This window comes from Echiichthys vipera, assembly GCF_963691815.1.
Source record: "Echiichthys vipera genome assembly, contig: SCAFFOLD_102, whole genome shotgun sequence".
Classification (NCBI taxonomy): Eukaryota; Metazoa; Chordata; class Actinopteri; order Perciformes; family Trachinidae; genus Echiichthys; species Echiichthys vipera.
Window position 1 is genome coordinate 7501 of NW_028154859.1, and position 12500 is coordinate 20000.

The 12500-nt window shown below is 45.0% G+C and overlaps 1 protein-coding gene across 1 annotated transcript in view; it reads left to right on the forward strand.

Annotated features, from left to right (window-relative positions):
* LOC310966288 (activin receptor type-2B-like) overlaps window positions 1–12500 on the forward strand; it is a gene marked incomplete at both ends in the record, with an annotated part of 22285 nt that overhangs the window by 230 nt on the left and 9555 nt on the right. The gene's annotated exons all lie outside the window — the stretch shown is intronic.

Consider the following 12500-nt stretch of genomic DNA (forward strand, 5'->3'; position numbering starts at 1 on the left):
AACACAATCATCTTCCTGCAACATGCTGTGGGTTTACAGTGTGGGTGTGCGCGTGCGTGCGTGCGTGTGTGTCCGCGTGTCCTCATGTTGCACCTAAATGCTGCTCCAGCGCGCGTGCACACGCAGAGAACATGTGAGGACACTTGTCTTCTCTGCAGGAGTCACTTCAGTCCAGCCGCGTGCACGCTCACCGTCACTGGCTGCAGACGCGCGCACGCGCGCACGGCTGCTGCTCCATTGTCTGCTCGCGCGTGCAGGAGGATCAATAATCGATCAGAGACACTCACACACGCACGCACGCACGCGGATCCGTTTCATTTGTTCCTCCTCCGCCTCTCGTGCACGCGCGGCTCGGGCACGTCGGGTGGTGAATGGAGCTCGTGTCACGTTTCCTCGTAGTAGTGGAGAGGAGGCGTGTGCGCGTGCGTGCTGGAAAAATACTACACGGACACGTGCGGGGATAAAAACAGGCTGCAGGAATATTTACGCGTTATTAATATTAATTATAATATTATTATTAATATTCATATTAATATTAATATTATTATGATTAATAATGAGTGTTTTCCTTATTTCATCTAAACTTAATCAATGTTCACTTTTGTTAAATCAAAACATTAAAACACATTTTTATGGTTTTATCCATTAAATGTGTTTTAATGTTATTCAATTATTATAGAAATATATTTAAATATTTCTATATTATTTAAATATCACATTAATATATTTAAAATATTTCTGTGATATTTAATTATTACAGAAATAATATAAAAATATTACATAAACAATATGAAATTATTGAAGATATATTAATATTAATAAATAATACTATTAAATATTATAAAAATATTACAGAAATATTATTTAAATATTACTTTAATATTTAAATAATATAAAATATTATTTAAATATTTCTGTATTGTTTAAATAATATAAAATATTATTTAGATATTTCACAGATTATTGGGAGTTTGTATAAAACAGTTTTTTCATTTTGAAAATCAAAAATAATTGAAATATTAAATCTGAAGTTTTCTCATCATGGATCGACGTCGTGGCTGAAACTTCCTCATGTTTGTGTTTTTTTCAGTTATTACTTTGTTTTTATTTTTAATAAAATCAAAATAAACCCATAAAAGCACGTTACAGATGAGCAGCGACCCTCGGATTATAAAATATTATTTTATATATATAAATATTAATTTCCAACAGAATCAGAACTTTTTATTAGTGGGACGTGTTTTTGACAAGTTTCAAGAATCAGTGAAATATTATTTAATTATTAAAGAAATAATAAATAAATATTACAGAAATATTATAAAAATATTATTTAATTATTATAGAAATATTAAAGAAATATTATAAAAAATATACAGAAATATTATAAAAATATTAAATAAATAATATAAAAATATTACAGAAATATTAAAGAAATAAATAATTATATATAATAATTAAAATATTACAGAAATATTATAAAAACTATACAGAAATATTATAGAAATATTATTTAATTATTATAGAAATATTAAAGAAATAATAAAAAAAGATTACAGAAATATTATTGAATTATTAAATAAATATTAAATAAATAAAGCACAAATATTAAATACATTTTACATAAATATGATGAACTGTGTAAATGCTGTGGCCTCAGTTCTGATGTTTTTGGATCATAATTAAAGATAAAAGTTTTGATCTGAAGATGAAAAATGTTCAGAGTTAAAACGTTTAAAATAATCGTCTTTGTTCTAAACTGAGGCGATAATTTAAAAAACAAAAGCTCGCAGCAACATCTTTACAAAAGAGCTTTGAACTAAGTTTATTATATATAAATAATATTATTATAATATAATCATGAATTATAAAATATGAATTATGAGCCGGTGCATTTGAAAGTGAGTGAACTGAACGCTGTCGCTGTCGCTTCCTGTTTGAATCTGTTTCCTGTTCAGGACCATTTGGGGAACGTGCGTCTGAGCGCGTGCAGACGGGTTACTGATCCTGACGGGGGGGGGCTCTGGTCTGACCCGGGGGACGCTGTTTCCATGGTGACTGAGAAATATCATCAGGTTTAGACGTTGTAGACGTAGTAGACAGTTTCAAATACTTAGGTACATTTATTGATTGCAATTTAAATTTTAGTGTAAACACAGACTATATTTTTAAAACCTGTAACCAACGTCTACATCTACTGCGCAAACTCAACTTTGGAAACAGTTTATAAGAACCTTATTGAGGGCATTTTAACTTTTAATATGGCTATGTGGTATGGTAACCTAAACGTAAAAGGAAGAAGCTGCAGAGAATAATAAACCTCGCCTCAAAAATCATAGGGACAAAACAGGAACAATTAAGTTGTATGTACGAGATAGTGCTAAGGAAAAAAGCTGTCAAAATAGCAAACGATCCGTCCCATCCACTGCACAGGGAGTTTGAACTTCTTCCCTCGGGTGGACGTTACAAAGTGCCGAGGGCAAATCGTAACATTTTTAAAAATTCCTTCATCCCGAAAGCGATTGGGGTACTGAACACCATATCCCACTGATGTGTATACTGTCACTGCTGCCCTGCTTCTTGCCCTGAAGATGTCTGTGTGTAAATGTTGTTGTTGTTGTTGTTGTTGTTGTTGTTGTTGTTGTTGTTGTTGTCCTGCTTGTTGAGACCAAAGACGAATCTCCACACCGTGGACAATAAAGAATTAACTAACTAACTAACTTAAACGTCGGGAAACTCTGAGTGTAAGAAAAAAACACAAAATAAGGTGAAAAAACAAAGACGGACTTTAACACAGCATAAAAAAACACAAACAAACCACAAAGAAACAGAAAAACACAAGAAAAATTACAAAAAACACGTGAAAAAACAAAAAATACATAAAAACAAAAACAAAAGAAAAACAAAAAACGTTAAAAAACACAGAAAAACGCTGACGGACGGAGTCTTGATGTGAACATGAACACAGAAACATGTTTAGAGGATTTCAGCCGACAGAAGGAGACGTTAGAGTCGGGCGTTCAACACTTTAGGATCAGTACGGACGGGAATCGAACCGCCGTCCTGGTTAAAGAAATGCTGTTTCAGACACTTTTGCTGTGTTTTAAAGTCTTTCCTCCTGAAACTCTGTCACTGTCACATGCTTTCACTCTGGGCACACACACACACACACACACACACACACACACACACACACACACACACACACACACGCACACACACACACGCACACACGCTCATCGCCGCTGAATCAGTGAGAAACGTCCCGTTAGAGTTCAGTCCAACGTGCTGCCGTTCACCTGATAAGCTCTGCAGGCGTGTGTGTGTGTGTGTGTGTGTGTGTGTACCTGATAAAGTGTCCATACACACACACACACACACACACAATAGAGTCCAGGGCGCTGCAGGGACGTCCAATCAGACGGCGGCGTCCTCCGTGGTCATGGTGTGGAATGGCAGCAGTAAATGGCAGAGTGCGGGTCAGCATTGTCTTCGGTCGGCTGTAAAGTTTGGGCCTCGCCGTGACAGATGGAGGGGGGGCAGCGGGGGCGGGGGGGGGGGGGGGTCCCACGGCGCTCTTTCATTGACAAAGTGACGGCTCCCAGGGGCCCGGACCGCCCCCTCTCTCTCCCTCCACTCATTTGTTCCCTCTCTCCCTGGAGGACCAGAGGAATGGCTCTCTCTGCTGCCGTTCGCCCGGGGTCGGGGGCCCGGGGTCGGGGGCCCGGTCTGGGAGTGTGTGTGTGTGTGTGTGTCCTGTCTGGTCTCGCAGAGATGACGGGGGCAGATGTTGTCTGGACAACAACAAGCACACACTCACACACTGCGTCTGTTATCTGGTGGGTCCTGGGCTGCAGCTGCGTCTCTGTGGACTCCTCTTATCAGCTGTTAGACGTCACGTGCACACTCGGCCTTGTGCACACTCACATGTGGTTGTGCAGACTCGTTGTTGGTGTCTGGGGGTTTTGGCGTCTGCAGCAACGTTTGGGGGGGGGGGGGTCTGACGGGGTTGTAGGGGTTTCACTCGTGGGTTCAATGTGTCCTCGACAGGGTTCAAGGAGTTCCTGAAGGGTTCCAGGAAAACTCCTGTGGGTTTACGGGTCCTTCAGGGGCGTCTTTGTGTCTTTGTGTCTTTGTGTCTTTGTGTCTTTGTGTCTTTGTGTCTTTATCGGGTTCCACCGGGTTTGGGAATGGGAGGGGTTGTTGGGGGTCCTGAAGCGGTGTCTCAAGGATACTTGAATGTGTATGGGAGGACTCTGGGGGGGGGGGGGGCTAATTAGTCCTGGAGTGGACCTCAGCTTCTTCTCGCATGTTCTAGGGATTTCTGTGGAGGCCCGGGGCTCTATGGGGGTCCATCAGGGTCGTGCATGGTCCTCATCCTTAAGGGTTCTGTTGTTGTAGGACTGACTGATGGGGGTTAAGGGGTTCTCTGAAACTGTGGTCTCTCCATGGCAGTTGTTTTTGGAGTGTTTGTGAGTTTGCGTGGGCATCAGAGGCCCACGAGGGCGCTAACTGGTCCTAAAGTAGAACTCAGCTTCTACTGGGGTGTTATTGAGGGGGTTCCAGGTCTGTGTTGGGGTCCATTTGTGTTTTAGGGGGTCTCTAAGGGTCTTCATCCTTATTGGGGGTGGTGCAGGAGTGACTTGGAGGTGTTCTAGGATGATGGATGGAGGTTTAGGGGTTTTCGTAAAGGTTTTAGGACAACACTGGAGGTCCATGAGGGGTGATTGGTCTATAAGTAGACCTCAGCATCTTCTAGGGTGTTCTAGGGTGATATGGGGGTCCATTAGTGCTTTAGGGGGTTTCCCAGGGTCTGAGTCCTTAAGAGCACTTCAGGTTTTTTAAGGGGTTTATTTGGGGTGCTGCAGGAGTTTCTGTGAGGTGTTCTAGGACTGCATTGAGATCTTTCGAGGATGATTGATGGAGGTTAAGGGGTTTTGGCACAACATTGGAGGTCCCTGAGGGGGGTAATTGGTCCTGAAGTGGACCTCATCTTTCTCTAGTGATCTAGGGGTTAATGAGGGGGTTCCAGGTCTCTATTGGGGTCCGTTAGTGTTTTAGGGGGTCACTAAGGGGGTTCATCCTTAAGGGCAGCTCACATTTTAAGGGTTTCAAGGATTATTTAGTTCTTCGAGAGAGATTCAGGTCCGTCTTTAAATGGCTCTGTATCCGGGTTGGTTAGTGGTTCCAATAGCAGCATCGGGGCATTTTAGGGGGTTCTGAGGACACTTGAATGAGCATTGGAGGTCCCTGAGGGGGCTGATTGGTCTATAAGTAGACCGTGGCATCTTCTAGGGTGTTCTAGGGTTATATGGGGGTCTGTTAGTGTTTTAGGCGGTTTCCCAGGGTCTTCATCCTTAAGAGCACCACAGGTTTTTTAAGGGTGTCTTGAAGGTGTGCCATGACTGCATTGGGATATTTCAAGGGTGACTGATGATAAGAGTGGCGTGTCTGGGAGTTTGCGTGGGCATTAGAGGCCCAGGGGAAGAAGCTGAGGTCCTAAAGTGGACCTCAGCTTCTTCCAGGGTGATCTAGGGGGTCAATGAGGGGGTTCCAGGTCTCTATTGGGGTCCATTAGTGTTTTAGGGGGTCTCCACGGGTCTTCATCCTTAAGGGCAGCTCAGGTTTTTTCAGGGTTTCTTGAAGGTGTTCTAGGACGGCATTGAGATACTCCAAGGATGATGGATGGTGGTTCAGGGGTTCTCTTAAAGGTTTTGGGACAACATTGGGGGCCTCCTTGGACATTTCTTTGAAGGTCCTTGAGAGAGATTCAGGTCTGTCTTTGAAATGGCTCTGTACCCGGGTTTGTTGGTGGCCCTGAAGGCAGCATTGGGGCATTTTAGGGGCGTTTAAAGATACATGAACGAAGATCGGAGGGTCATGAGGGGGTTGATTGGTCTATTGGCATCTTCTGGGGTGTTCTAGGGTTATATGGGGGTCCGTTGGTGTTTTAGGGGGTTTCCAAAGGGTCTTCATCCTTAAGGGCAGCTCAGGTTCCTTGAAGGTGTTCTAGGACGGCATTGGGATACTTCAAAGGTGATGAACATGTCATAGGTACTTGGACAACATGGCTGCTTTCCTTGGGAGTTTTCTCAGGTCTTAGAAGGCCCTCCTTTAAAGGGGGGGGGGGGGTCCAGTGCTACTTTAAGGGACCTCCTGGCTCTGTGTGACAATTAGTTTGACATCGAGTTGGTCTCAGCATCTTCTAGCGTGTCCCAGGGCGTCTTTGGGGGTCGTCGGTGAGTATTTCAGGTTGCGGTACTAGTTTTAGGGGGTTGAAGAGAGGAGATCCACTGTCTTCGAGTTGAGGCGGGTTGAGTTGGACGGTCCCTGAGGTCTGTCAGGTGGTTTGTTTGTTTGTGTTTTGCAGTTGATTGAGGTTCTCGTGGTCTTTGTGGGCGTCCTGTTGTTTCCTATCCTCGGGTCCTCGAGCAGGAACAGATGAGATGAAGTTCCTTTGGTTCCTCGTGGAACACGGATGAAAAACAACAACAGTCCTGTTATGAACTTGTAAACGTCGGGTTTTGTGTCCCTCGTCGTGTCCTCAGTCGTCCGCTGACAGGTCCTCGGAGCTGCAGCTGTTTGATGCCCACAGGTTCACAAACACACAGATAATTCAGATTCCTCTACAATGAGCATCTGTGCAGAGTGTGTTGACGGTTCCCATGGGAACGGGCGAACAGATGGCCGACGGTGTAACGAGTAATCTGCAGAAAGCATCTGTACAGAAATCTAAACTCTACGAGATGATCATGAAGAGGGAGCAGGGGCGGTTCAGGGAGGACTTCAGAGACGCCGGGACATCGTGCAAAGGGTTCGTCGTTTTCTATAAAAGTGTTGTTTCTGGTTCCAGGTTCATGTTCGATCGCTTTAAACTCAGCAGCCGACACAGTTCTCACAGCAACAGCGAGGATCTACGGACGTTTGTCCCAGTCTGAAACATCCCAACGACTGATTTTTGTGGTTCGATTCCTTCTTTTCTCAGTTTTATGTCGTATTAAACTGAATATCTGTGTGTTGAAGGGCGACACGGTGGGCTAGTGGTTAGCACTGTCGCCTCACAACAAGAGGGTTCCTGGTTCGAATCCCTTCTGTGTGGAGTTTGCATGTTGTCCCCGTGTCTGCGTGGGTTTTCTCCGGGTTCTCCGGTTTCCTCCCACAGTCCAAAGACGTGCAGGTGTTCGGTTCATTGATGACTCTAAATCACCCGTACGTGTGAATGGTTTATTGTGAAAATACTGCAACTTTTATTGTGAAAATACTGCAACTTTTATTGTGAAAATACTACAACTTTTATTGTGAAAATACTGAAATTTTTATTGTGGAAATACTACAACTTGGTTTCTAAAGGTTTACTGAAGTAAAAGTATGTGTGTGTGTGTGTGTGTGTGTGTGTGCGCGCGCGTGTGTGTGTGTGTGTGTGTCTGTGTGTGTGTGTGTGATTGCGTGTGTGGGTGTGGGCATGTGTATGTGTGTGTGTGTGTGTGTGTGTGTTATAATCACAAAGGTTATTAATCGTATGGATCTACGTGTGTGTGAAGAGTTCCCATGGCTTTGCACATTATATGTTGAACTGTGATCTCACACACACACACACACACACACACTTGGCCTTCCAGATGCCTGTGTGTGTGTGTGTGTGTGTGTGTGTGTGTGTCTGTGTGTGTGTGTGTGTGTGTGTGTGTGTGTGTGACCCCTGACCCTCTTGTCTGTGGTTGTTTTGCATGAGAAACAGACGCGTCAGAGTTCGACCAGCGTCTCCAGAGCTCGGGATAAAACACGACTCGTCTTCTTTGTCGCGTCCGCGTCGTTTCCACGTTAGAGCGTAAACCTCGTGAAGTCGGAGAAGCACCTGAACGCAGCGCGGACCTCTCCGTGGGCGGTGACATCGTGTGTGTGTGTGACGTTTGAAAGTAAAGACGGTGAAATGATGCGTCCTGAGTTCAGCTCTCGCTCTTTGTTGCTCCCTCTCTGCAGCGAGGAGGCCCTGTGTCGTGGAGGTCAGCTCTATTGTGTGCTGTCACACTGTGATGGATGGCACTTCAGCTGGTGTGTGTGTGTGTGTGTGTGTGTGTGTGTGTGTGTGTGTGTGCGCGTGTGTGTGCGTGTGTGTGTGCACGCGCGTGTGTTCGTGTGTGTGTGTGTGTGTGTGTGTGTGTGTGTGTGTGTGTGTGTGTGTGTGTGTGTGTGTGTGTGTGTGTGTGTGTGTGTGTGTGTGTGTGTGTGTGTGTGTGTGTGTGTGTGTGTGTGTGTGTGTGTGCACGCGCGTGTGTTCGTGTGTGTGTGTGTTTAATGACGAGCTCTCGTCCCGTCTTTCCATTTTCACAGAGAACGCTTCAGCAGTGGTGAGGCCGACTCCTGAGTGGCTATAAATAGAGTGTGTTTGTGTGTGTGTAGGTGTGTGTGTGTGTGTGTCCCTGGGTGTGTGTGTGTGTGTGTGTAGGTGTGTGTGTGTGTGTGTGTGTGTGTGTGTGTGTGTGTGTGTGGCAGAGGGGAAGCCTGTTTGGATTGGAGCCAGAGGCAAAATCACTTCAGTGGAATAAAACTCAGCACATTTCTGTTGAACTTTGACCATCGAACTGACGCCGGTGACCAAAGCATGATGTCACTTCCTGTGTGTGTGTGTGTGTGTGTGTGTGTGTGTGTGTGTGTGTGTGTGTGTGTGTGTGTGTGTGTGTGTGTGTGTGTGTGTGTGTGTGTGTGTGTGTGTGTGTGTGTGTGTGTGTGTGTGTGTGTGTGTGTGTGTGTGTGTGTGTGTGTGTGTGTGTGTGTGTGTGTGTGTGTGTGTGTGTGTGTGTGTGTGTGTGTGTGTGTGTGTGTGTGTGTGTGTGTGTGTGTGTGTGTGTGTGTGTGTGTGTGTGTGTGTGTGTGACCCCTGACCCTCTTGTCTGTGGTTGTTTTGCATGAGAAACAGACGCGTCAGAGTTCGACCAGCGTCTCCAGAGCTCGGGATAAAACACGACTCGTCTTCTTTGTCGCGTCTGCGTCGTTTCCACGTTAGAGCGTAAACCTCGTGAAGTCGGAGGAGCACCTGAACGCAGCGCGGACCTCTCCGTGTGCCGTGGCGGTGACGTCGTGTGTGTGTGACGTTTGAAAGTAAAGACGGTGAAACGATGCGTGATCCTGAGTTCAGCTCTCTCGCTCTTTGTTGCTCCCTCTCTGCAGCGAGGAGGCCCTGTGTCGTGGAGGTCAGCTCTATTGTGTGCTGTCACACTGTGATGGATGGCACTTCAGCTGGTGTGTGTGTGTGTGTGTGTGTGTGTGTGTGTGTGTGTGTGTGCGCGTGTGTGTGCGTGTGTGTGTGCACGCGCGTGTGTTCGTGTGTGTGTGTGTGTGTGTGTGTGTGTGTGTGTGTGTGTGTGTGTGTGTGTGTGTGTGTGTGTGTGTGTGTGTGTGTGTGTGTGTGTGTGTGTGTGTGTGTGTGTGTGTGTGTGTGTGTGTGTGTGTGTGTGTGCACGCGCGTGTGTTCGTGTGTGTGTGTGTTTAATGACGAGCTCTCGTCCCGTCTTTCCATTTTCACAGAGAACGCTTCAGCAGTGGTGAGGCCGACTCCTGAGTGGCTATAAATAGAGTGTGTTTGTGTGTGTGTAGGTGTGTGTGTGTGTGTGTCCCTGGGTGTGTGTGTGTGTGTGTGTAGGTGTGTGTGTGTGTGTGTGTGTGTGTGTGTGTGTGTGTGGCAGAGGGGAAGCCTGTTTGGATTGGAGCCAGAGGCAAAATCACTTCAGTGGAATAAAACTCAGCACATTTCTGTTGAACTTTGACCATCGAACTGACGCCGGTGACCAAAGCATGATGTCACTTCCTGTGTGTGTGTGTGTGTGTGTGTGTGTGTGTGTGTGTGTGTGTGTGTGTGTGTGTGTGTGTGTGTGTGTGTGTGTGTGTGTGTGTGTGTGTGTGTGTGTGTGTGTGTGTGTGTGTGTGTGTGTGTGTGTGTGTGTGTGTGTGTGTGTGTGTGTGTGTGTGTGTGTGTGTGTGTGTGTCTGTCTGTGTCTGTCTGTGTGTGTGTGTGTGTCTTGACACAAAGGCTCTTAATAATTGGTTTGTGGTCATTTTGCATGATAAAGTTGCACACACACATTTGTATTTCACACACGTCCGTATCCATGTCATGAAGAGGTCAGAGGTCACACACACACACACACACACACACACACACACACACACACACACACACACACACACACACACACACACACACATTGTTCATCAGACAGCTGTGGTCTGATATGAAGAACGTCTTCACACACATTAACATGACTATAGTGTGAGTGTGTGTGTGTGTGTGTCTCTGTCTGTGTGTGTGTGTGTGTCTCTGTCTGTGTGTGTGCGTGTGTCTCTGTCTGTGTGTGTGTGTGTGTGTGAAGGTCAGAGGTCGTGAGAACCTTCAAAGCTTCATGAATATGGATTCATATCTGCACTTTATAGATTTAGATTTCTTTAAACTGTGAAAATAAAAGAAATGAAAGAGAAAATATAATTATAATAAACTATTAAAGACAAAATATCATTAAAAAGTAGTAAATATAGACGTCAGGCAGCTGTGTGTGTGTGTGTGTGTGTGTGTGTGTCTGTGTCTGTGTGTGTGTGTGTGTGTGTCTGTGTGTGTGTGTGTGTGTGTGTGTGTGTGTGTGTCTGTGTCTGTGTGTGTGTGTGTGTGTGTCTGTGTGTGTGTGTGTGTGTGTGTGTGTGTGTGTGTGTTACTCACTGCCCAACTTTTTAATTGAAAAAGAATGTCAAATGTCAAGACACACTCACACACACACACACACACACACACTCTGACAGCTGCCTGGCCCATTAGCTCACAGATCACCATGGCGACCGAGGTCGACCTCCTGAATACTGAAGAGCTGAACTCATCCGTGAGTCGAGGACTGTGGTTCTGTAAGAGCATAAACGTGTGTTAAAGTGTCCTCTAGGAGCATAAACGTGTGTTAAAGTGTCCTCTAGGAGCATAAACGTGTGCTAAAGTGTCCTCTAGGAGCATAAACGTGTGCTAAAGTGTCCTCTAGGAGCATAAACGTGTGTTAAAGTGTCCTCTAGGAGCATAAACGTGTGCTAAAGTGTCCTCTAGGAGCATAAACGTGTGCTAAAGTGTCCTCTAGGAGCATAAATGTGTGTTAAAGTGTCCTCTAGGAGCATAAACGTGTGTTAAAGTGTCCTCTAGGAGCATAAACGTGTGCTAAAGTGTCCTCTAGGAGCATAAACGTGTGTTAAAGTGTCCTCTAGGAGCATAAACGTGTGTTAAAGTGTCCTCTAGGAGCATAAACGTGTGTTAAAGTGTCCTCTAGGAGCATAAACGTGTGCTAAAGTGTCCTCTAGGAGCATAAACGTGTGTTAAAGTGTCCTCTAGGAGCATAAACGTGTGTTAAAGTGTCCTCTAGGAGCATAAACGTGTGTTAAAGTGTCCTCTAGGAGCATAAACGTGTGTTAAAGTGTAGGAGCATAAACGTGTGTTAAAGTGTCCTCTAGGAGCATAAACGTGTGCTAAAGTGTCCTCTAGGAGCATAAACGTGTGTTAAAGTGTCCTCTAGGAGCATAAACGTGTGTTAAAGTGTCCTCTAGGAGCATAAACGTGTGTTAAAGTGTCCTCTAGGAGCATAAACGTGTGCTAAAGTGTCCTCTAGGAGCATAAACGTGTGTTAAAGTGTCCTCTAGGAGCATAAACGTGTGTTAAAGTGTCCTCTAGGAGCATAAACGTGTGTTAAAGTGTCCTCTAGGAGCATAAACGTGTGTTAAAGTGTAGGAGCATAAACGTGTGTTAAAGTGTCCTCTAGGAGCATAAACGTGTGCTAAAGTGTCCTCTAGGAGCATAAACGTGTGTTAAAGTGTCCTCTAGGAGCATAAACGTGTGCTAAAGTGTCCTCTAGGAGCATAAACGTGTGCTAAAGTGTCCTCTAGGAGCATAAACGTGTGCTAAAGTGTCCTCTAGGAGCATAAACGTGTGCTAAAGTGTCCTCTAGGAGCATAAATGTGTGTTAAAGTGTCCTCTAGGAGCATAAACGTGTGTTAAAGTGTCCTCTAGGAGCATAAACGTGTGCTAAAGTGTCCTCTAGGAGCATAAACGTGTGTTAAAGTGTCCTCTAGGAGCATAAACGTGTGTTAAAGTGTCCTCTAGGAGCATAAACGTGTGTTAAAGTGTCCTCTAGGAGCATAAACGTGTGCTAAAGTGTCCTCTAGGAGCATAAACGTGTGTTAAAGTGTCCTCTAGGAGCATAAACGTGTGTTAAAGTGTCCTCTAGGAGCATAAACGTGTGTTAAAGTGTCCTCTAGGAGCATAAACGTGTGTTAAAGTGTAGGAGCATAAACGTGTGTTAAAGTGTCCTCTAGGAGCATAAACGTGTGCTAAAGTGTCCTCTAGGAGCATAAACGTGTGTTAAAGTGTCCTCTAGGAGCATAAACGTGTGCTAAAGTGTCCTCTAGGAGCATAAACGTGTGTTAAAGTGTCCTCTAGGAGCATAAACGTGTGCTAAAGTGTCCTCTAGGAGCATAAATGTGTGTTA